The 26,051-nt window shown below is 47.7% G+C and overlaps 1 protein-coding gene and 1 long non-coding RNA gene across 2 annotated transcripts in view; both read right to left on the bottom strand.

Annotated features, from left to right (window-relative positions):
• The window catches only part of SND1 (staphylococcal nuclease and tudor domain containing 1), a 420,606-nt gene that overhangs the window by 21,490 nt on the left and 373,065 nt on the right, over nucleotides 1-26,051 (bottom strand). The window lies entirely within an intron of this gene.
• LOC140609204 (uncharacterized) overlaps nucleotides 1-26,051 on the bottom strand; it is a 79,138-nt gene that overhangs the window by 1,961 nt on the left and 51,126 nt on the right. The gene's annotated exons all lie outside the window — the stretch shown is intronic.

The following is a 26,051-nucleotide window of genomic DNA, read 5'->3' as shown; positions in this document are numbered from 1 at the left end:
ATATACTCTGTCCCTGTCCTGCTCTGTCTCCCAAAATACTCCTTTTTCTACTTGTCTGGATTCTGTCCAGCTTCCTAACTTAGGAACTACTTCAATCAGGCAGGCAGTGGGGTCTGAGTCACCCTCCTCTAGGCAAAGCAACACTTGCTGAGCCTGGGGGTACAGTGCTGGGCCGGAGCGGTGCCGGGGGTCACAGGAAGGGAAGTCCAAGTGAGGCAGGGGACAAGGCTCTTATAGACACTCCTCCTCTCTCTCAACTTGTTCTGGTCCTTCCCAGCCAGTCACCCTTCAGATTCTAAACCTTCTGTAAAGTGAGTGTGTGAGTGTGTGTGTAAAGGAGCACGGAGAGCTGTATCAGTTAAAAGGTCACCATAAGACCACAGAGAAAATTCTGACTGCTCTGGGCATTTATTTAGCTGCCTTACCTCTCCTGATCCATGAACCAAACTGGATGCCTACTGGTTTCAAGTCTGGGACAAAGCTGAAAAAACACATAGGTCCTCCCGTAGCCTTCTTTGGGTCTTGGGGAGGTGTGGGCCAGGGAAGAAAGAAGGTATTGGAAGGTGCCTCCACTGAAAGGCAAGCTACAATAAGGCAGCTAGTTATCCCCCTCCCCACCACAAACCACACTCAGGGCAAAGAAACCCCATACATATGTATCCATCTTCCGTTTTCTGTGTGTCAAGAGGATGGAGAAAAGGTTCAGCCTCCCCAAAGTGCACTGGCCCCATCTCTCAGCAAAGTGTCTGAGGCAGCACAGGGAAGGCTGTGGAATGCGCGTGCGTGTGTGTGTGTGTGTGTGTGTGTGTGTGTGTGTGTGTGTGTGAGAGAGAGAGAGAGAGAGAGAGAGAGAGAGAGAGTGTTTAGAATAGCCGAGGGGATGCTCCCTCCCTCATGGGGAGATGCTCCCTCCCACAGGGGAAGTGGGCTGCCTCAGGCAGGACAGGTGAAACCAGGTAGGCCCCAGGAGCAGTGCAGGCCACCCCTGCCCTGGCACCTGGAAACACCTGGAAACAAGGACTTCCCGCGGGTGTGTGTGTGTGGCGGGGGGGGGGGGGGGGGGGAGGTGTGTGTGTGTGTGGGGAGGGTTATACAGGCCACCAGTTCCTCTCACAGGCAGAGAGCAGAATGCTTAGGGCTGCCTCTGGGGAGGTGACATCAGGGGCCCTAACAACAGGCAGAAGCCTCTAGCCATAAGCCTGCTTTAAACACCCCCAAAGCCACCAGCAACAAGAATGGGGCAGAAGCCTGGAACTGGGAACAAAATGGGAAAGCTTGGATGGGAAGAAGGCCCCAAACAGCAAAGAGAAAGCCAAGAAAAAGCCTAGATTGGAACTGTGATCTGAGCTGGGTGCATGTGTGTGTGTGTGTGTGTGTGTGTGTGTGTGTCAAAAACCCCCTCTAGGCTCAGTTTCTTCAGGTGCCAATGGAACCAGGGTTTTACGGTGCTCTCAGCTCTGAAGTAGCTGAGGTTAGAGTCTGGCTAGAGGGCTGGCGGTATACTAGTATGACTAGGGGCAGAGGAGAGAGGAGACTGTGGGTTACGTGGGAGGAGGGTTAGTGGGGAAGCCCCATGGAACCCTCAAGCCCCGCAGAAAAACTTGCAGAGGGGGATGAAAGGCACTCAATCCTCTTCCCTACCCGTGCTTCCCACCAGAGTTCTCGGCCACAATGTGAGTAGTGATCCAGAGCAACCAGATTGCAACTGGGACTCCTTGCCTGCTACCCAGAGGTAGCCACGTCTCTGTAGAGCTGGGTTTTCCACCATCACTGATGCTGCACGAAGGCTATAATGTGCTGCCACAGCTACAGCTGTGAACTTAAAGAGACACCTCACCTTAATATAGTAGCAACTTAACACAGCCAACGTGTACCCTCCACTCACAAGCACGGCAGATACACCGTCTCTTAGAGACGATGAACATTAACACGACGCAATTAATAATGTGACGCTCTGGGAGCTAGAGAGGCAGTGCCCATGAAATACCTCCCGGGTCTCATTACCGGTGGCTGCCAGCAGGGAGTGGGCAGGGGAGAGAGGCAGGCAGCCGTACAAATCCTCCCGGTGCTGGAGCAGCGGGGCCCTAGTCCTTACCAGTGCCTCTGCTCCTAACCCCTCAGCACCTCCAGATCAGATGACTCTTTCAAGTCCAACCCACAGTGCCAACTATTCTCCAGAAAACCTCTTCTCTGACATCCGTGCGCTGGCCCAAGCCAAAGCCCTAGGAATGCCTGGAAATCAAGCCTGGGTTGGCAAAGTGGCACGAGGGGCCAAGGAGCTCCTGGAGGTTGATGGAAGGCCTGAGCACTGAACAAGATGGCTCAGCCAGAAGCTCAGGGTTTCTTTCTCTCTCTCTCTCTCCTTGACTACCTCAGGGATGAAGGGTGGGATGACAGGGGTAGGGGTGGGGGGGACGGGGCAGCTCCCAGTCCCGCCTGAGGCAGAGAAGCAGCAGCCAAGGCGATGAGCAGTGTCTGAGTCTGCCGGGAAATGCAAACCTGCTGACTCCAGGCCTTTGCAAACGGTAACACAGTTTATAAACTGACGCAATCTATTCCTTTGGTGCAGACAATGAGGAAAGTAGATTGTTCATCTTCCCAAGAAAACCCAGGGTAAAGGCTGGAAGATTTAACTCTCTCTTCCCTGAGGTTCACGCAGGGAATGAAGCTGCCCGCATTCTGCCCCCTGTCCAGGGCACCACTGGTGGCAGCTGTTCCCAGAGGTTTCCTGGGCCTGAGGCAAGCTTTGAAATTCCTTCAGAGAGTAGGGCATGCCTGAATGGCCCAGCTCCTCCCATGCTCCCTGGCTGGCGCGGGGAAGAGCCGTGAAGACTGCTTTCATTGGGCCAGGGAGGCAGCCACAGCGGCGTTCTCTAAAGCCCAGCCAGAATACCCCAGGCTGTACCCAAGCCCCGTGAGGACTGAGTTAGTGGTAAGACGATGGTTGGCGTCTGGTCAGGACAAATCAGCGTGTGCATGCCATGGCATAATTGCGAGTGGTTATCAAACATCTGACTTGGTCTGAAAGGAACCGAATGTTGTCCAATCACATTAGATTCAAATGCCAGTTCCCCCTTTGCAAGCACCTGTATCTCCCTGATCCCAAGGCCTGCTCTGGGATACGGGCACTCTGCTTTACTACCCTGACTCTCAGGCTTCTTCACCTCAACTACAGAGGGTTCCTATGGGGACCCACACCTCGCCTTTAAAGAGTCCTTATATTAATGACTTCTTTCCTTTCTACCTTGGAGAAAAGGAAATGAAGCCGACTCTAGATCACACCCTCTTCCGCTTCCTCAGGCACCAATCACCTCTTTTCTACCATTCCTATTCCCTTTTTTTGTCAGTGTCTGCCTCTTTGCCTATGAATCTTTTGCCCATCCTAGAAAATCTCGCTGCAGTCTCCATTCCCACCCGGCTGACCGGGTTCTCCTTGCCCAGACTTCTGCTGCCCTCCTGTTTCCTTCCCGGTCCACCGTGGTGACTCACCACTGTTGGTATTCCAACATAACTAGCACCACACAGTCATTCAAGAACTCTTGTCATTTTAACTATTTCTTCTCGCGTTTCATTGTTGTTGACCTTTTGAAGGATCTGATAGTAAAGAACCCCTCTTCCATTTTCAACTTTCTTTCTTTCTTTTTTTTTTTGTAAAGGCTTCTGCGCTTCCCAGTCATGGTTTCTTCTCCCTGTTCTTGGTTTCAATTGTGAACTCTTTCCCAACATGCTCCTTGAATATGGATATTCTCCAGGGGGCCATTTTAAGCTGTACAGTCCCTGTCTTTCACTGCTCTCGCAATTATAGGACACCACAACTTTATTTCCAGTCCAGACCTCTCTTCAGAATTCAACTCCACCTGAGAAATTTCACATATAACAAGTCGAATCCTGAATCTACTATCTTCACTATAAAACCAGTTCCTCCATCTGCATTTCTTATCCCAATTGGTAGCATGAGAAGCTTGGAAATCATCCTTTGCTCCCTTACATTCACAATCAAACTCCAGGGCACACTACTCCTACATCATAAATATCTTCTGGATTCTTCCCCCCCCCCCCTTTTTTTACCCTTACTATCTCTCCTTGAGTGCGGGTCCTACTTTGGGTAGCCATCTCCTTCACTGGTATCCCTATCTCCCTGCCACAATGCTGTGGAGAGGCTTGTCGCAGCCAGTATGGCCTGATGGGTAGACAGGCTAGGGAGCCAGACTACCTGGGGCCAAGCCTTGCTCAACTGCTTACTAGCTGTGTGACCTCCAGTGACTGATTTAAACACCCAAGAAGAGTTTGGTATATAGCAAATGCTCAGTAACTGTTGTTCTTACTTAACAAAAAATCCAAACCTGGTAATTTCTTCCATTGCTGAAATCCTTTCCTTGTTCTCTGCTACAGTTCAAATTCCTCAGCACAGCAGGGTACAAGCTTCTTACAACTGGATTCTTACCAGTCTCATCTTCTACCATTCTGGCCCTCATTATTTTGATCTAGTCATGCCAAACCAACTCTAGCTCCACACACAATGCACTGTTCCAGGCCTCTGTACACACAAGTCCCTGTGGCTAGAATGCTCCTTCTATTATTGCACCTGTGAACTCCTACTCAACACATCAAGACTCTGCACAGATGGGATTTCACTCAAACCATTCCATTATTTACTTAGTAATGCTCTTCCCCACAGCACTTTGTTTATACCACTATTACTTACAGTATTCTAATGAGCATTTATTAATGGTATCTTATTGCTAGCACATGGTAGGCATTCAGTAAGCAGACGATGAAAGGTAAAAGGTCTTAGGACAGAAAACTATCTATTTCTGGGGAAATCCAGTGGCACCAAACCGACTGGAGAAGGCCTGTTTTGAGAACCTCTCTAAGGTGACAGGGCTGTCCCATAGCTGCCCCAGTCAGGGCAGGTCTGCTCATAGGAGCCCAGAGGGGCAGATACCGGCTTGGTCAGTGCAGCCAGCACTGATGACTCAGAGGCTCCCAGACGTCACGAGCAGAAGGGGCTGTTTCGCACTTGGCTTCGCCTGTACTGAATATAACTGGAGCGAGGATGGATTCTTCTATTTATCCAGGCATGAACACAGGCAGCAGCTGTGTATGCCTCCCTCTGGTCTCCTACACATCTACCACTCCTGGCCACCATCCCTCAGCAAGGAAGGGGCGAAGAGCAAAAGCAGACATGTGACAGCTAGAGGAAGAGCTATGAGGACAGGACAGGATCCTAGACCCTATCTGCTAAGTCTTCCAAGCCAGGGGGCAGATGTCCAGTTAGGCCTTGGTTGCCTGAGGCAGTATCTTAGCACAAGGCTGAGAAAGCCTTAAGTTCACAAGTCCCTTGCCAGTGTGGGCAGGTCTCAGGCCCTTCTACAAGACCACAGAAATCTTCGAGGAAAGGCAATTGCTATTGGGTTTAAGGGCATCTGGGGCTTGGACAGGCTCAGCCACTCCAGAGTTCTCAGAACTGGGCCGTGGCCAAGGGGGTCACTCAAAAGCGGTCAGGTTGTGGCAAAGGATGTCCTAAGCTGGGGGAAAGGGAACAAGGATCTCCTTTTCTGTCACCATCACTTGGTCTCTTAGAAACAGGAACACAGACACCAATCCCTCTTGCAGGCCAGAGAAAGGCACCAGAGAGAAAAGAACTTGGAACAGACAGAAATCCTATACTTACAGCTAGGGACCAGGCAATTTGCTTATTTTATTAAACTGAATATAAGAAATAGCAACCGATTTCAACACAAAAACATGGAATATCCATCCCTCCTAATGTCAGAACACCTGCATGAAGGCACAGTGGAAGGCACTGAGAGGATGATGGAGAAGCCACCAGACTATGGGGCCCTCACCTCTTCTTCTTTTCCTCCCTCCCCACCTGGCTAGGTAAGTATCGTCTCCTCTGGGCTCCTCTTATTGAGCCGCCTGCCCCTGTGTTTACCTGTGTCCTTCCTTAAGATCATGCTGCCTTCACTTGCCAGCCGGAAGCCTGGCCTCGGCCTGCTGTCTGTCCTCAGCAGGCCATATGCCATGTATGCTCTGCACTCTGCCACCCAGGGATGGACATGTGCTGGGCTGGCAGCAGCCCTGTGATCGACATTCCTGGACAGGCCATAGGGAAAGAGTCCCCTGCTCCCCTCTCACCACACTGAGGGGCTGCTCTCTTAGGCCCAGGGGAGAGGAGATCTCAGTCTCTTCAGGGACTCTGTGTTTCATGCATGTCCTCAAACTCTGTTTTAAACCTATTTCAACACAGTAAGAACAAAAAAAATCCTCTGAGATGATACAGTGTTCATGCTCCAGCAATGCCAGTGGGCAAGGGCTGTTGTATGTTCACCCTCCTCTCACATGGGCAAACTGGATCCTTGCTTGGTAGGACCTGGAGAGCTTATGATCTCTGTGGTCTCTCCATAACACAAAGAAAAGCCTATGGGTAAAAGCTGCCATTATATGGTCTGAGTGCATACAAGCCAGACTGGGCTAACTGCAGCATGCCAGAGGCCACACTGGCCTAGTCAGAGACCCTGGCCCCTGCCCTTGTCTATGGGTTGAGGCTAGACTTCTTCATTGCCCAGTTTTTATTGCTCATGACAATTAAAATATGGCATTGCTTATGCTTTCACAGTTGGAACTCTTGCATACCATAAGCCCTCCCAAACCCCTCCAGTCTACAGCTGGCCCCAGCCTTCTTTGTACAGGGAAAGCCTGGGACCAATGGGCACGGGCCAGCATGGCCATGCTGACTCCACCGCTTCTCCACACTGGAACCGTATTCCTTCTTCTTCTTAGTCTTTACCCATTCCCTAGGGCCTCCTAATGCTGTTTTGGGGCCTTGGAATTGACTCCTGAGAGTACTCACAGCCACTGGAGTGAACACAGGTAAGAGAGGGAAAAATACTAGTGGCAGGAAAGGACAGTATGTAGGAGGGGTCAGCAGGTAGTTGTTGACACAACTCTGTCCAGCCTCGTGACAGGAGCCAAGGTGCCATTAATCACAATTATTTATCTCTCCCATGTCAACCAAATGTCTCAAATAAAATTCAGCTTAATGAGGTCCCAGGGGCTAGTGGGTGGTCCCTCAATTTGCTCAGGCTGATTTTGCTGTTCTCAGGCAGGAAGTAGCTGTATGTTCCCCTAAATGGGGCCAGAGTGGCCTCATTTGCCTCACTCCACCTTCTAGTTCTGTTGCACTAAGCAGAATTCCATTGACATCTGCTCTCCCGCTCTATGTGGGGAGTGCTACCTCTAATGTAGGTGCGTTCTGAAATGGAGACAGGAAATGAAGATGCTCAACATGTCTAGCTAAGATTTCTAGAAGTCACAATTAAGCTTTTAAAGACAGTTCCTTTGATTTTGGAGCAAGCATAGTGAACCTGACCCTTGCCTAAGCCTAGCTGCCTGTTCAAGGCTCCTCTGGCAGAAGATAGCTTGGCTGCAGTCACTACTGTTAGTATAGCATCTCCCATCGTAAACTTTCTACCAGTGTCCTTGGAAAGAAAGCTCTGAGGCTCCTACCCCCACCCTGACACTCCGTGTAAACATCATTTAAGCAATTTGGTTTTTTATTTTATTTTTTTAAAGATTTATTTATTTATTTATTTATTTATTTATTTATTTAATGAGAGAGAGAGAGAGAGAGGCAGAGACAGGCAGAGGGAGAAGCAGGTTCCATGCAGGGATCCTGACGTGGGACTCGATCCCGGGACTCCAGGATCACACCCTGGCCCAAAGGCAGGCACTAAACCGCTGAGCCACCCAGGGATCCCAGCAATTTGGTTTTTTAAAAAAGATTTGAGAGAGAGCATGAGTGCATGCATGTGAGCACGGGGTGGAGGTACAGAGGAGAGAGAAAATGAGAGAATCTCAAGCAGACTCCCAGCTAAGTGTGGAGCCTGATGTAGGCTATGTCCTAGGACCCTGAGATCATGATCTGAGCCAAAATCAAGAGTTGGGCACTCAACCAACTGAGCCACCCAGTGTCCCTGATTTCTTTTAATGCTATTTGAAGATGCTCTCACTTGCCCACTGCTCCTGAGCTGCTGCCTAGAGCCAGTGGGCAGGTCAGAAGCAGGAAAAAAAAGAAGAAAAAAAAGAAAAAAAAAGTGGGGTGGGGAGTGGTGTGAACCAGCACCATCCTCTAGGTTAGGCAGTGCTCACAGGGATGCTGTAGGGAGGACAGAAAGCAGTGCTGTGAGGAGAGATTCTCAGCATCATGCACCTTCTTAAAGTATACCATACTCCCCTTCTGGCCAACCTCATTTCCTCTACCCCAACTCCACCCCCACACTCTGGTCCATGTGATCTGCCTGACCTGCCTCCTGTAGCCTGGTTAGTCCCTAAGGCCTTGACCCTACATCTCAGCTGTAAAAGTCAGATTTGCAGCAGCCCCTGTCCTGCCAAGGGAGGAGCAGAGAGAGGTGCAGAGCATACTCAGGGAGATGCCTGGTCATTTACCAGTAAGGGAATGCTAAGGCAACCCTCTGTTTCAGGAAGTTTCTGCCCAGGACTACTGAGAGAAATGTGTGAGGCTGTTTGCAAGGGGCAACTTCCCCCATACCACTTTTGTCTTTTGGGAAGCCTTCCCTGATTCACTCTTCCTGACAACTCCATCTTTAGAGCTCATGTTATGTCCCGAATCAGCTAGACTGCTCATTAATCCATTAGCTTTTACATTATGCCCTCCAAATGAGGCTGTTGCCTATGTCTTGTGAACCCACCCCTAGTCCCCAAATCATATGCTCAAGCATCAGGATTCTAGGCAGTGCTGGAAGGTGCTTGTTGGAGGGGGATCCTAGGCTTCTGGGAGATACTGTGCTTGGCAGGGCTCTTTTGTTTCTGGGCAACACCTTCTACATGGCTATAATCGTGGTTGCTGTCCAGAGGTTCCCTAACAAAGACAGCTTCCAAGGCCAGGCAAGCATCAGAAAATTCAGGTTACAGTGATAATAGAGTACAATGTACCCTGAAAGAAGAGATCATTGTGATTCGGCCTTGCATCTCTGGAAAGATACAGCAGGGCTGGAGAAGGACCAGGGATGCCTAGTTGAGCTGATTAAAGAGATGAGAACATGCAGAAATGATTAGGATTCTTCAAAATGGAAAGACAAATGCCGAAGGAACTGAAATGTATAATAATCATTAAGGACATGTAAAGAGACTTAGGACTTATTATAATCAACCAACCAAGAAATAGCTATTTGGCATCTACTAAGTAGAAAGACATTGCATTAGGCATTGCAATAGATGCAAACAGAAAAAAATAACTTCTGTCTTCCAAGAGCTTAAGTTGAGAAGATACGACAGAGCCACATCCTGCCGACTAGTAACAAAATGCCATGTAAAACACATGACCACTGAGTGGAGGTACTGGAGGGATTGAGTCACAGGAGTTGCAACTCTGAGTGCTAGACAGTTCAGGGAGGGGCCGGGCAGGACATTACAGGTGGGGCCAAGCAAACATGCTCTAGCACATGGAATTACTTGGGTCATGCTTTGGAAATAATGCATGATCAGTAGGGTAAAAGCAGGAAGAAGGTAGAATTTCAGAACAGAAAGGGAGGCTGAGGTCAGTGGGGGTACAAGGAGATATTGAGGGGACATGGGGAGGGGTGACAAAGACAGCAGACCAGGAAGAAGTGCAAGTTGCTCAGAAGACAAGCTCAAGAGGGTGACCCTGAAGGACAGGGTGATGAGACAAGTCAGATCCCAAACTCACCCTCCCTCCCTCCCTTTCTTTCTTTGAGATGGAGATAGTATAAACACACACACACACACACACAAGAGTGAGTGCACGAGCGTGGGAAGGGGCAGAGGGAGAGGGAAAGAATCTCAGGCAGACTCTGCACTGAGCATGGAGCCCACTGCTAGGCTTCATCACAGGACCTTGAGACCATGACCCAAGTCAAAAACAAGAGTCAGATACTCTACTGACTGAGCCATCCAGGCGCCCTAGCCCCTTCTTAATATAGATCTGGGACAGATGGATCAGGGGGTGGGTTCTGTACATTCTTAGGAAGGCAGGAAGGATGGGAACCTAAACAAGATGCACAGTAGTCCTGTTACATACAGCGACAGTGGTTGGGAGGCAGGAATGAGAAGGAAAAAGCGCAGCATAGCTTGTTAATGGATCGTGCATTGCAGAGGGAATGCAAAGAGGGAAGGAGGCAACGAAGTCAAAGAGGAGGAAAGCCTTTACCAGGCTTGGTCTGTTAGCATGAATTTCCCTTGCTCTCTTGCATAACGGATAGGCAGGATGCTCTGTGCTCTGTCCCACCTTCATCTACTCGTCTCAATTCCGACATGCCTCCTGATTTGGGGGACCTCATCCATCAGCATAACTGTATAATGGTTACCAGCCATAACTCTGGAGCCCGACTATCTGGATTCAAATTTGGCCTCTGCTGTTTAGTAAACTGAGTTATTTTTAAGTCTGGGCTTCAGTTTCAAACTTGAACATGGGAGCAAAAAACTGAATACCTCCCTAAGGAAAATCTGAAGTTTCAATGAGTATACATGAAATTCTCAGAACAACATCTGGCATGTCATAAGCACTCAATATAATGTTGGTGCTTCTTACTGGGTTAAGCATAGACGGAAAGAACAGAAATGTATTTTTGAGTGTGCATAGGTCACACAGAGTGACCAAACTCTGGTTTTCTCAGGGAAAAATCACAGCCTTTGTCCAGTATCCAGTCCAATTTGCTGGGGCCTAGCCTTAGCAGTGTGACTTCTAGACCAACATGGATGCTTTCCTTTGAGAGGGAAGGGTCTGAATGGGAGGTGCTAAGCTGTGGCCTGAGGCTTTGGCAGATGCCACCTGACCATCCCTGCCTGAGCTCTGGCGATTTCCCTGTTCACTGGAACAACAGAGCTTTCATACCCAGAGGGAAATGTGGACTTCTTCTCTTGTTGCATGTCCTGCCACTTCTCCCTCTTATACTAACCACATGGACTCTGGGACTCAGGCAGACTGAGATAGGTGGTCCCTAAGCAAGTACTGAAATGTCACGTCACATGCTGTCTGTGGCACAGACCTCCAAAGTGGCCTTCTTTCCTTCTCAGTAACAGGTATTCTTTTAGTCCACGTGTCAGTGTGACCAGCTGAAAGACTGTCCCTCTCATTGGTCACAGCATGGAGATTTAGCTGAAATTTCTGAGTGGGACTTCTGAGAACATTTGCCATCATGGGGTTTTTCCTTTTCTTCTGGTGTCCCAACTAGAAGGCAGATGTGAACGGGTGGAGCTCCAGAGGCACCCTGGACCCTGAGATTGGAATCCATGCGTGCTATGACCCAAGCAGAAGAATGAAGGGAGTTCTAGCTCTGTTGACACTGAGAGTCACTGTACCAATTCAAGACTATCTCTGCAATTGTTCATGAGAGAAGTAAACTTTAATCCTGTTTAAGCAATTACTGTTTCTGAACTATACCAGCAACTGAATGTAATTCCTAACTGGTGCATTAGTCTCTCTCTGTGGAAAGCATGTTCTTCTACCCTTGGTTTGGCTGACGTATACTTACTCTTAAAAATTCGGCCTAAGCAGTACTGTCTCCAGAAGGTCTTTCCTAAACTCTTCATTGTGCTCTAAAGAAATCCTGTGAGTTCCCGAGCATGTATCACCCTGTACTCTGGTTCTTGAGGAGCTCTTGAGCCTGCCAGCCAACTCCTTGATGACAGAAAAATTGGTTCTTGAGGAGCTCTTGAGCCTGCCAGCCAACTCCTTGATGACAGAAAAATTACCACATAGTACCTGACTTTGTGGTGCCAACTCCTAGCATGGCACCTGACACACAGTAGAAAGTCAAAACGTGTTTGATAAATAAACTGAATGAAAAGAAAACCCACATGCCAATCACTGGCACTTATCTACTGATTTGTCTTCGCTTTTGAGCATGTTTGATTTAAAGAACATGAAAGGAAGACAATCTCAGAGAAACAAGGCCTTTCTCTTATTACAGGTCCCAACATGGTCCCTGGCACACAGTGTCTAGGGCAGAGGTCTGCTCTGAGGATCCACAGCATTATGGCTATACCCTTCTAGCTACTGTCCTGAACACAAGCTCCGTCAGACAGCCAGGCTGGGTGCCGGGTAGCTCATGAACACTCCGGGGCAAGAAGGTTCAACAGTTCCCACTTCCACATCTGAAGGGAAGAATGGTAGCCCCTCACTATAAGGAAGGGGGAAGGGAATTAACATTTATAGAGTACCTTCACACAATGAATTAGGTTCTCTGACATGCATGTTGCCTTGGTCAATCCTCATAGCCTTTTGGTGAAGTGATTATTTTTAGTCTCAGTTTACTGATAAGGAAATGGAGGCTCAGAGAGGCTGAAGAACTTATCCAAGGTCATTTGTTAAGGAGAGAAGCCAAGATTTGAACACAGTTCTGCCTAATTGCAGAACGACCTGTTGACGTCCAGGAGAATCACACTCCTAGGTGCCTGAGAGTTTTCTGAAGCTCTGACCCAGGCAGCAGGAGGACATTAGGGACTGGGAATGGGGAACGAAGGCATGCCGAGAAAGGCCAGGAAGTGGACTTGGGGAGAGTCACTGGTCTTCTTGCTGGCCCTGGCCACTCTGCTCTTAGGCCAAGAGGTGATATGTCAGTATAAAGGAAGAAAGTCATCAAGAAAGCCTTGATTCCCCTCTACAGAGATTTGCCTGAACTTGTTTCCCAATGATCCCATGCTGAGCACTCCAGTTAGCAGTGTTCTGGGCTCATTACCCTCTGGGACTTGTTGCAGCTACTCTCCGTTTGTTGCTCAGCATGAGTGCAGCCCTGGGAATGCATCACCACCTCCCTGACTGCCTGGGAGAGCCAGGGGCTGCAAACCCTTCCCTCAGGCCTGCATCGGGAGGTTGTCAGGCTAGGGGCATCCTCTCACCATGAGGCCAGGAGGTTGCGGTATGAATGCTCTAGCAGACACCCACAGAGGGGCTCCTTTAGATCCCTGTGGTGGGGACACCAGCCACACTGAGATGATAAGGACAAGGGAAACCATGGTCCAACAGAAGTGCCCAAGGGAGGAGTACGGGCAGCAGTAAAGGTAAAGATGAAGGAAGAGCCAAACTTGGCATATCTGCCTGTTCTCCAGCCCCAACTGGATCTGCCTTTTTAATCCCTTGACCAAAACAAAATCCTTCTGGCTGCCCCACCGAAAACAAAGTTTATAATTGAAAAGCCCAGAGAATTTATAGCTGTGGAGATGAGGAAATTTAAAACTCATAACCACCCTGCAAGCCAATAGATCAGGCTGATATCCATCCTATTAGGATTACTCTACACTGCAGATATCCATCATATTAAACTAAATGGTTAAGAAAGCCTTTCCCCCGCATCACAGAGATGCTGGATGGTTTTCTGCTCACCTTTCCGAGTACATTCATCAGCCCATTTTGTTTCTTCTGTTGAAGGCGGCCTCAGAATTACAAACTGCTGCATGGCAGCAGAAGTTTTAAATTAAGCATTCATGGGCGTAGGTGAGCTTGGGAAATGATGGTGGGTCGGGAGGCAGGCAGGCAAGATTTAGTGCCTCGTGTGTGGGGGAAAAGCTGAGGCTCATCAACAAGTCTGGATCAAGCTGGGGATGGAGGAGCCAGGGAGACAGGGAGAAGAAAGGGCTAGGGAGGAGGAATTTAAAAGCTCTCTGGTCAAAGGGCCAGATGCACCGTGTGACAAAATGAAAATTATTGAGACTCTGAACCACTGCTAACGCCAACCTTTGTGCAAGGCATAAATATCTGCTGTGTGAACAATGTCTGTGCAAGGTGGGGACCTCGGGAGGACAGTCAGCCAGGTGCTCGTGCCTCCCTCCACCTCCTTCGGGCATTTCCAGGTCTAAGACTCCCCCTCTTACAGCTAGTTTTGTGTTGCCAGGCACCTACCCCAGGTATACCCCATCAGAGATTGTACTATCAAGGCTTGTCTTGGGGTCACCTGAGGGCAGAACTCCTTTCCTCTGTACCCTGGTTTGCCTTAAGTGAAATTCCCTGTCTTCCTGCCCTGAGAGAGCTGTGAGAAGGCCCCAAGGCCTGGGGTATATGGAGTGCTGAACCAGGATGCATGTGTACATGCTGCTGTTGCTTCTATGATGGACCACTGCGTGGGGCTGCTCACTCAACCCTGGAAAGGCAGCCTAAGGGACTGCAGATGACTTCCTGATGGCAGCCTTAACAGTGATCAGTGGTGCGGAAAAGAGGGGCAGCAGCGGGCCCAGCTCTCTGGGGAGCCGCCGTCTGCACCCATCATTCCCATTACTTTGGTTTATTTTATTTTATTGCAGAACGGCTCCTGTGCGTGGGTAATAAAGCTCTGCATGCTGCGCTTCACAGGCCTGGGGTGGGGGAGAGCTGCACTTGCTCAAGTAGGGCCGTGAGGGGTGACAGATATCAGAAGATTCTTCCTGAGTTTGAAAGTCCCTTTGAGGAGTAGGAGCAGCAGCAGCAGTAAGGGGCCACTCCGAAACTCTGGCTTCTCCCTAGTCTCCCATTCATCCAGGATCCCCACCCTCTGCCTGCTGATTTTTACAACCCCCTACTCACGCAAAACCACCTCATTTTTCTCAGGTGTTGTGTTCCACTCTCCTGCTCCTGGGCTGACCTCTTTCCCTCACCATCCAGATATTCCGCTTCTATCTTTTAAAATTTTTTCTGTTCTGGTCTTCTAGCTAGTGGGGAAAAAAATATTACCTTCCAAAGTGACTGGCCTCCTGCAACATTTTTCTTTGACACCTGTGAATCATTCAGAACCCTGATGGGAGGGCAAGCAAAGGGAAGAGAATTACTTGGTGCGGCCACCACCAGAGGTGGTAAACAGGAGAGTTCTTCACTTAAGAGCCAGGAGCCTTGGGCAATAAAGTGCTGGAGTGGCTGAGAGTTAGAGAAGGTCTTCATGAAGGTTCAGGTACAGGCTTGTATGGGATAAAAGAGGCTTTAGGGAGAAGAAAGAGAAGCAGCTGGCTGGCTTACCGCCAAGACACAGGGTGACAGAGATTTTTGCAGCCCCAAATGGTTTACAAACACAGAACCTTTGCCAACACTTGTCCTTGTCAATTTGAAAGCCTTAAAACCTCATAATTGCTGTTCTAATGAGACCTTCTAAAGAGACCCTTCTCTACCAATTGTCTACAACACACCATGCAATCTGGTCATGCCCTACTCAAAATACACCTGCAAAATTTTAAATTAAATCCATTTTATGGGCAGCCTGGGTGGTTCAGCGGTTTAGTGCGTCCTTCAGCCCAGGGTGTGACCTGGAGACCCGGGATCGAGCCCCACGTCGGGCTCCCTGCATGGAGCCTGCTTCTCCCTCTGCCTGTGCCTGTGTCTCTGCCTCTCTCTGTGTCTCTCAAGAATAAATAAATAAAATCTTAAAAAAAAATCCATTTTATTTATGCTCTATTTTATGCCAATCAATTCGGGATAATCATATATATATATATTAGGCCTGCCCTGTCCACACAGTAGCCACTAGCTCTAAACTGCAAGTTCCTAAAGGGTAGGGGCTGGGATGGGAAGTTGTGCATCATTTTCTTAACTGTGATTCTCCTGCCCTAGGAGGCCCATCAATGTAACACTGAAATCCCAGAGGGAATGATTTTCAGGGCACAAAATAGGGTGGGATGTAAGACTGGCATTCTAGACACAGCCCATCGGGCCAGCTTTGGACAAGGAGATGGATTTCGTCTGATTTCCTTTGACGGACGAGTTGTGTTCAGCAAACAGCCCAGCATGCGGCTGTCACTCTGATGTGGAGCTCTGACAGGCATCGATCAGGCTGCAGTGTGAGCATGCAGATACACACACAGGCCTCGTCAGCATCCCTGGCTTGAAAGACAGTTCTGTCTGGGGCCAGGAGGGCAATACCCCCCTTGCTAGATGCAGCCACAGAGGCGGCTACAGGGAGCAGGACAGGGAAGAGATGGGATATAGCTTCCTCCAAGTGCCCATTCCTGGGTGGGAAGACAAGCTGTGCCAGTGGAGTCAGAAAGGGGAGGAAGCCAGCCCCAGCCCCGACAGGCCACTGGGAAGACAGCCTGTTGGAGGTACTGAGACTAGAAAGCAAAGCAAAGGGGCAAAGGCTGGCATAAATAGCCTGTCATCTGTGAGCCCAGGCAGAAGGGGCGCTGGCCGTTCCCAGCTTGCCCTGCACCCGCCAAACAGCTCTCCTGTGCCCAACATTGCCCTCAGAGAGCCCAAGAGAATTCCAGAACACCCTACCCAAACCAAAGGTCATCGTGGTCTTCCCTCCCCACACCTCTGGGAAATGGTCAGCTTCTATGAAAATATTCCAGACCAGAGAGCACTCTACTTTAAGCAAAGTCCATTTCGTTTTAGAAAAGTCCTCTTTCAAGTTGAAACCCACCAACCTGATGCCTTTCTCTTATTTAACTAGCAAATAAAGTTCTTTAAGTCCAAATGCCTCTTAGCTCCTAGGACTGCTTTGAGAGTTACATGAGAAAAGACTCATTTGTGAGTGACTAACACAGTGCTTAGCCATAGCAAGTCTACAAAAAGTGTCTGTTCTCTGCCTCCCTCTGTGAAACAACCAATCATATTATTATCGTTTACTCTGTCCTCTCTTTCCATCTCCCATTACTCCTTGAACCTGGATCCCACATACTGTACCATCCAGTCCTTTTCCAGGAATGCTCTCTTATCAAGAACTCTCTAAAAATGCAAAGCTCAGAGCTGAACACAATGTCCCAGATATTGCTTAAGCAAAGCAGAATAACTGCCTCCTTCGATCTATACTATTTCTGTATTAATGCAATTTTTATCAGTCACTTCACACTGTTGTTAGTGTACACTTTGTAGTAAACAAAACACTCTGGGGTAATTTTCAAATGAATTGCCATCAAGCTAGGTCACCTTCATCTTGAAACCATGTAACTGATTTTTTGAACTTCAACACAGGACTTGGTATTTGTCACAACTGGTAAATTACATTTCAGTTTGTAAGTTGCAGCCCATCTCTCTTCATACTTGTAAGAAATTCTGAACCCTGGTTTTCTGTTCTAAACAGAACACAGTCTTGTTGATCTCAAATGTAATAAGCATGCTTTCTGGGCCTTTGCCCAAGTTTTTGAAAGGGCAGACAGACCCAGGGGCAGAAACCTAAAACTTGTACTGTGATTCCAAGATGCCAACATCCAAGGATTTGGGAAGTGCTTTCGAGAAGGTAAGCACTATGGTGGAAGCTTGTGGAAGCTCTTGAGGCAGGGCAGAGCTGAGAAGGATGGGGTCTGCATTTTACACTCTGCAAACCCAGACCCTTTCTCCTTCATATTTACTGGACTCAAGGTTTCCAGAAAAGTAAGGCTACTGCCATTTACATGCACTCACAGATGGATATGGGTAAGAGTCTATGTTAAAAATGGAGATGAGGCAGAAAAGTACTTAGAAATAGCGAGGGAATGATGCTCCTCCTCTGCCCAAGAGGGCTGACTTGGCTCTGTCGCCTCCCAAAGCCCCTTGTCTCCTCTTGGCAGCTCTGCCTATCTTCTTGGAACAATGGTTCTCTCTGGTAATTATAGAAACTCTCTGGGGAAGGCTGGCTAGGTCACAGGTAGATGGCTGTGGGAATGCAGAGAAGGATCTTGGCAGCAGCACAGACAGTGGATTTGCGAGCGACGTGATAAATGGAAGAGGAATTTGCGCCTAAAGACCAGGGGAAAGTGGTGTGAGAGAGGACTAAAATAAAATAAAATAAAATAAAATAAAATAAAATAAAATAATTAAATTAAGCTAGGAACCTGAGGCCAAAGTGAGCTTTCTTCATAGACTGCTCTGATGGCAAACCCCTAGACATCTCAAGGGCACATGTGACCTACTGGGGGTCCAACTCCCCAGATTTTACACAGCAATAAGGTCTTCTGGGTAAATGGGTTTTACACCACGGAGCTCCCTGATAGCACAGGAACTGAATCACTCAAGTCAGTGAAGGCAAGACTTAAAGCTTTCTTTCTTGGGTGTGAGAGCATAGGCTCTAGACGTGAGTTGTCTGGGGAAGGGGGTCAGCAGGGGAATGATAAGGCATGGAGATTCTTTAGGACCTGCTGGGTCACACTGACTTGATCTGTCTATAAATGATATAAAAATGGAGGTAAGATCACCAGAAAACAGTGTTTTTTGCAGAAATTCTTTATCCTCATAGGGGTATACAAACAAGAATTTTCCACAGGCCAAAAAGAAAAAGGAGAGAAAGAAGAGCGTGAACTGGGTAAACCTCTTCTGTTAACTACACACACACACAGTGCCTGGCTCAGCCTCCTTATGAAAAGCGGATGGGACGAATCACATGGTACCTGAGGCCATGTGCCTGGGGCAGAGGGTGTCCTGAGGTTCATTCCTGCTACAGAATGCAGTGCTCTCTGGGAAACTTCTCCTGTGCATGCTTGCCTCAGCCTCCCTGGTTCCAGCCAAGCTTTCATCGTGTGAAACTACAGCATCAACTCAGGACATCTTTCCCACTCACAACCCCACGAGAGACCCGCTGCTCCTGTGACCTCACCAGTCTCTCCCTTCCTACACCTTGGGCTCTCTCTCTGGGTACTTTCCTCCCTAGCTGTACTTCCTGGAGCTGTACTCCATTTCATAAGGAGGAGTCAGAAAGTTAAAGAGGTTCAGTGCCTTAGGTGTAAGGACACACAGCTACTGAGTGACAGCACCCCAAGGGAAAAGCGGGGCCGTTTCCCCGTTTCACAATGGTTGCTAACCATCGTACCATCCAGTTGCACAGACATGTCATTAGACTCGAAGCTCCTCAAGTCTTCTGGTCTCATCAGTAAGTTGAGGTGGTGGGTGGTTAGAGCCACAATGGGCCCAGGAGAGAGAAGGAAGAGGGGAACTGCTGGGCCCTGTCAGGGTGGCACCTAAGGAGAAAGCTGTCCTCTTTGGGAGGCCCCGGAAGAACAGAACGGGCAGCTTGGGGTAATGAGTGAGGGCTGCGGGACAAAAGCAGGAAGCAGCTGGGCCTTGTTTTGTTTTATCCAGACCGGAAAGGGGAAACCTTCTGGGGGTCACAGCAGAACAACAGATCAATCACTGAGCCCTCTATGGTACTTCCTGTAAAAGACCTGGATGGAAAGGGAAGAGTCATCAATTCTAGGCATTGAAATGATGCTGTGTTTGCTCCTTTTGTGGTGGCAAAAAAGACCGGCAAGGGAGCTCAAGGGTGAAGGTTCCAGCCCCCCATCTACTCCCAGGAATGAGCACAAGGCAAGATATCTGAGGTTGATGATAAGCTCTGAAAGGCTTTGCAATCCTGCTCAGCTTCCCCACATGGCTTGTTCTCTGGGAGACTGAAAGACACACACCCATGCAAACGGCTAGAAAGTTCTACAAACCAGAGACAGCATTTTCCACGGAGGGCAAATGTGCAGCCTGAAGCCCTCAGAGTGGAGGCAGCATGCGCAAAGTGATGAATAGTTTATGTGGGGAATGGAAGATAGCTTACAACAGCAGGGATGATACATATACACTGCGTGGCTTGAGAACCTGACGCTACCCCTCTCCTAATGGCTTTCTGCTCTCTTGCTCCCAAGACAAAAATTGGTCCTGGATGCTCTCCCTTGAAGCCATGCAGTAGGCCAGGTCACCTCTTGAAACAGTTTTCTGTGGGAACACCTTCCCTCCCTCCTTCTCTCTGTTCATTCCCGAGGTTGTTAAGAAACAGCCTGCATGTTTCCCCAGTTCATCCCACTCTTTCCAATCAGGGCTAATTGAACCACTTAACTCAAAGACAATAACATTTGTGTTTCAAACCATTAAGAAAGCGTCTCAGTTGAGGCGTTATGCATGAGGCCTGCTCAGGGGGGATGGTTAGTACACACTCACATACAAACATGCCCACAAGACATACTCAATGTGTAAACGCACACATGACTAACAGCTCTAGGAGAAATTCTGCAGAAGTATATTCAGCAAAAGTGTCAGCCTGTCTTTTTAACAGGGTTTTCTAAACTAAAAAAAAAAAAAAAAAAAAAAAAAAGAAAAATCACTGCCAGCTCTAATTCAAGGCCTATAAATTGCAGCTGTGTGCTTATCCCTCCCCAACCAAGAGCTTCTACCTCCTGTGTTGTCTGAGGTCCAGAAAAAAGAAGGAAAGAAGAGAGATGCAGAGCTCAGATGCTACCACACTTGGCAGCTAGAACTTTTCTGGGAGGAGGTAGGATGGCAGAGAAGTGCTTCCTGCTGCATCCTTCGGGGTTTCCTGCTAGTCTCCCCTGTCATAAGGGAAGCCCATAAGCCACAGCATTACATAAAGGAGAGGTCCATGGGGCACAAAGGTTTGACAGCACCAACAAGAATATCCTCGCTGAACAGTTTCCCTCCAAGTCCTAAGAGGCCCCAGAAACATGAGGAGAGGGATCAGGGGTGCTGCTTTGTCCTCAGGAGCGTGGTGGAGAAAGTGAGGACGAAGGGGTGACGCCAGTGACAAGTGAGGAAAGGGGAAGAACTGCGGAAGGGGAGGTGGGCCCGTGACCCCAAATCAATTTTAACCCTAGGCAGGACAGAAGACTTAAGATAATGAGTGGAAATAGCCCCTGGTCCTAATCTTAGCTCTGCCACTACTTTCTGCCAGTGTAACTTTCAGGTTAGCCATTGAACTTCCCTGGGTTTGTGTTTCCTCATGGGATGAGATGGCAAACACCCGATTCCAACCCTTGCTTCTTTACCTTCCAGTTGCAGGCTTCCTTCTATTCCCTCTCCAGCACGTGCCTCACCTGCCAGGACGAGGGCCTGGAACGCTGGGGCAGTAATCTGACTTTTAGGGTGTTTGCTCATCTCTCTTTGAGCCCAGGTGCTGTACCTGAGGTGCTGAGAGGAGGTGCTTCTTCTGCCATGGGATTCCAAGACCGATGCTTTCCCCTGGAAAGTCCCATTATGTAACAGCAAGCCTAATCAGTTCACCACAAGTTGCTGTATTACAGTCTGTATGCTTTCAGGGACCACAGAGAAGAGATACTGTTAGCAGGGAGACAGACAATGCTAGTCTGACCTTTAAAAAGGGGGAGAAAAGATCAAAGAAAAGGAAAAATGGTGAATTCATAAACCACAGGTAAGAAAGCTTAAAGTCTGTCCTGGACCAAATCCCAGAACCAGTTGTTCAGATGTGGTTTGTGAGCTCTTAGAAAGCATTGATTTGAGACTAACCCTATTTCCTTTGTTGGGGGTCATGAAGCCATATGATGAGGGGTCTACCATATACCTGCTTTCCCCAGGGAATTGAACTATTTTGTTTTAGGGGGGTGGCAGGGCATAAAACGATAACCACAGTTATCCCCCTCTCAAGTATTTCTCAACTCTTTTTCTTAAGTTAACGAGAAAGTCCCGGCTTGGTACTAAACTGTCTTTAGCAAAAAGAGGGCAGCCCTCAGGCTCAGAGCCTGGCAAGCCAACAGGCTATAGCCAGAATTCAGTACCACTTTTCTGTGTTCTCTGTATTTATGCTCAAAGTTTCCTCTCACCTACAGCAGGTGATATATTTCCAATTAAGGACGTTTCCTTTAAGATAACTTATTTCAGAAAAAATACACAGAGATTCAAAGTATTTAGGAAATTATAGTATGGTAGTACTTGCATTTGGCAATAGCACATAGGTGGTATAAAGATACCTGGAGTTTCGGAGGGAATGCTGGGAACTGAACACAGGCTGGCACAACCAGGGAAGGAGCCACTCAGTGGTATGAGGGCTGCCCGCTGGTTGCTCACTCAATGGCCATTTCCCCTTCTCTCTGCTGGCAACTATCATTTTTTCCTTGTGACATCTGTATGTGACTCAGGAAAATGCTGAGTCTAAGTTATATTTTTGTGCCATGGATTTCTTTGGCAGGGAGGGAGGGAAACCTATGGACCTCTTCATAGAATAATGCCTTTGAGTATAACAAATTAAAACATACAGGATTGCAATTAAAAAGCCACTTATGCCCAGTTATTAAAATATTTTTAAAAGCCATCCAAATCAGGATATATAATATAAAATATTATAATATATATGCACATATATATTTACGTATATGTAAATATATATGTGCTTCTTTACTAACACACTAAATAGCAAGATCAAACAAAGGTCTAAAAATTGTAATTTTGGGCAGCCCGGGTGGCTCAGTGGTTTAGTGCCGCCTTCAGCCCAGGGCCTGATCCTAGAGACCCGGGATTGAATCCCACATCAAGCTCCCTGCATGGAGCTTGCTTCTCCCTCTGCCTGTGTCTCTGCACCTCTCTCTGTCTCTTATTAATAAATAAATAAAATATATTTTTTAAAAAATTAAAAAATAAAAATTGTCATTTCAAGGCAGTGATAGGAGTAAACAGTTATTTTGGAATTCCTGGTACAATTTTGATAGGAAAATATTTCTGATTTCTTTTGGTAATGAAGTCATAGATACACTAGTTTTACTGATTTGTTGCTTACATTCATATTAAAGGAAATGCTAAATTTGAGTTAGAGTTTAATAAAAAAGATGTGATTTTTTTCCCCGTCCAAATTCATGGACCCCGTGAGTACCTGGTTTCAGTCAATCATTTGGGTGGAGGAGAAAAGAACACCCTTTCCTAATCCCACATAACAGTTTGAAAGTGTCATCCAAATCTGGATAATAAGATATAAGAAGTCATGTGAAAGGCATGTGGGAAAGGACATTTTTGCTTTTAAAAAGAGAAGGCATAAAATAAAAAGCCTAATTTCTCCTGCCTTTGGAGATTAGTGTGTGTGTGTGTGTGTGTGTGTGTGTGTGTGTGTGTGCAATGTCTAGAGCTATGGCAACCATTTTGCAGCCAAGAAAAACACTTGTGGTCATGCTGAGAGAATGGCACAGCAGAAAAGATGGAAAGAACCAAGGTGTCCGTTCTGATATGGGGCCACTTCTCAGTTAAACCAACCCACCCTGGAGCTCCCTTACTTTGGGACTGACTTTATATAAGGTAATCAATCTCCTGCTTGGATATTCTATTACTTGCAGCATAAACCATCTATAGCCTAAACACCATGAGCCTTTTCCATGGTTACAGGTCATTTTACAACCTCCACAAAAAAACCAGGTAGGTGGATCCCCTAATATTTCCAAGGCATAGGATTGCTCTGTATCCCAAGCCCCTGTCTTTTGTCAGCCTCTCAGGCTCCTCAGTGTAGAGCAGAAGAGTTTTCTATAGTGTGATGGGACTGCTAATGGCAGGAGGGCTCTTAGTAAAGGATGCCACCCAGAGCATTGGCCTAGAGCTTTATTGTGGGTGCAACAACCTGTGTGGACAGGCAGAAGAATCAGGGTTCATGAACTCGGTCTACGAAAGAGGGCACAAGTGGTCCAGCACAACTATAAATGGACAGCCAGAAAGGCTAGGTTTCCAGGTTTTTAAGTGGTTCTGATTCAAATATCAGGGTGTATACCATTTCAGTTCTTTACAAGAGATTCTTTCCCTTTTTCTCCCTCAGCAGCCCACATCTACCTTCAGTTTCCATTCTATCATTGCATGAATTCCTCAATTCATAGCCATAAATCTGATAGAAAGCTTGGAGAAGACATCAGAGAGACTTTATAATCTCTGCTAATCCTGTAATCGGGAGCTAAACCCAGGACACAAGTGGATTTGCAAAAATAAGGATTTTGGAAACTCAAATGGCATTAGCAGGCCCCAGAGACAAATGTACACAACGAATGAATGAGATCCATCAATACAGAAACGGGCACATTCCTTCTACTCCACGTAAACCATGTAGAGAAAGGAAGAACTGAATGGGAAAAGGCTGAAGAGGAGAGTAAAGCCATCCCTTTTGAAGGTTCTCTTAACTGTAAATTTGGGAAGTAGGAGCAAGAAGAGGAATAAGAGGTCGGGGAAAGGAGGTAAAAAGGGAGACAAACCTCTATTCTAAGTGCTTTTTTATTATTTTCTTTGGGGCAAAAACAATGAGTGACTTCAGCAAGGTGAGAGCAAGGAAGGACAAATTTTTAAAAAGAAGCATCTTGCCTATACATGGGTCCCACATAGAAAATTCCTTGGTCACCAGTTTTCATGTCACTGGTTTTTAAAATTTCTGCTTATCTGACCTGCTTGGGGCTGGGGGTGAGGGGGTGTTTGCCACCCATGACAAGGGTCTCTGTGAGAGAAGCAGGGCTAGATAGGTCTACAAAGCCTATTTCTTCAGAGGCCTCCCTGTGTCTTTTTGGATGAGGCCTGAATAAATCTGTTTGTGCTACCCATCGGGGCAGCAAAGCTCCTCAACTGCACTAAGCAGAGAAGTGAATGACACACAAACCACTGGTGAAGGCAACATAGCACTGGAGATGGAAGCTGGGTCTGGGGGAAATGTTCCTTTAGCTGGATGGAAATATTTCCCTGGGTTTTCTTCTCCGAGCATCCAGATATGATGGCATTGAGTCTGTGGGTGAGTCCCTGGGTGGGGCAGCATCTGCTCCTTTTGGGGACCAAATGTTCCTTGGGAAAGGCTAAGTACAGGCCAGTGCAGGACACCCTACTCTGCTAGATTCTTGGCCCCACACAGAGCCTTTTTCAGGCCCATGGCTTTTCCTAGAGGTTTCTGAAAACAACAAAGTATTTGTTTGGTTACACCGTCCTACTTCATGGACACTCTTTATAAAGTGTTGCAATGTTTCATACATTATTTAAGATAGATAGACTAAAAGAATGGGCAACCATATTTTTTGATCTTATTTGTAGCCAAAGAGTTGGACATCAGGCCCTTTGTCAAAATATTCAACATAATTAGGGAAAATGAGATACAAAGGGGGTTTTAGCCCTGGCAAAGGAGACACCAACAGAGAAACCCTGCAGAACTGAAATGAAGGGGCAGGGATAACCGAAGTCACCTTTGAGATATGCCATGTAAGATAAAACTCAGCCGCTCTCTTGGTTTCTCCAACAAAGATGTAGCTTAATATGGAGATGTTTGGGAGGGGGTCTGTCAGAGACTGAGACAACCCCTCCCCTGCCTCACTTGCCAGTGCTATTGTGCTCTAGCTCACATGTGAGGCTTTAGAAAAATTCAATACCTACTTAATTCTTCTTCCCAGAAAACAGTATTTAATGAGAATGGTCTTGTTCACCTAAGCAAGTGAGTCAAGGTTATGTGTTTAGAAAACTCATTAATAACAAATAACATTCTTAAAGAGACAGACACTAGTGGAGACAGGAGCTGGCAGGGAGCCAGCTGAAAATGGGGTAAGGTTGTCCACAGTGGTAAAGGCCAGAGCTGGGCCTGGTCTATCAGAGTAGGAGCTCCTCTTGGTCTCAAGTTGACAAAGAATTTTACCCTGCAGCTCCCAGATACACAGCAGAGCGTCTTTTTCCTGTCCCTCTGCACATACAGAAGCAAAAGACTGCTTTAATTGGTCAGGAAATTGAGAAAGCTCAGGCCAACACAGGGTTCTGCTGGCTGATAGACAGTTGGACCAGTCGAGCACAGTGCTGCACATAGTCTATATCCTAGCTGAGGTTTCTGCCACAGAGAATTAGAATGTCCCAATTTGTTGGTTGGTTTTTTCATATTCATCTTTCACTTACTGTCTCATGTGCACACACATGGCCTTAAATAGATTCCATGGACTGGCATCTGGAGGCAGACTGCCAGAAGCCACAGCAGGAGGGAAGAAGCTGGAAGTTTCTCCATGTACCTGGGATCCCAAGATGGCCTCCTCTTGGGGAGGGATTCCGAGGGTTTGGTGCCAGCTCCAAAGCACCAAGTTGCTAGGCCAGAGGGGCCAGTTGAGGGGGTGTGGGGAGGGTGGGGTAGGGCAGGCAGCCCTACTCCAGCCCAGAGACTGCTCACTTACACAAAGAAACCTTTCAGAATTATTGGCTGACAGGGCTCCTAACAGACTCCCCCCACCCCGCCACGGTTTGTGCACTGAATACAAATCAAGCAGCCTCACTGGGCTGCCACACAAACTGGCCCAAATCACCAAGAAAATGATACAGAATGAAGGCTCTTCCCAGCCAGGCTGCCAGGGTCCAGATATTGTGATAGGTGGTTTCCAGATCCCCATCTCATCGCCCAACAAAAGTGTGGGCTTTAGCATCCCTCATCAGAAAC

This window comes from Canis lupus, chromosome 18 (assembly GCF_048164855.1).
Source record: "Canis lupus baileyi chromosome 18, mCanLup2.hap1, whole genome shotgun sequence".
NCBI lineage: Eukaryota > Metazoa > Chordata > Mammalia > Carnivora > Canidae > Canis > Canis lupus.
This window is presented reverse-complemented; position numbering and strand designations above follow the sequence as displayed.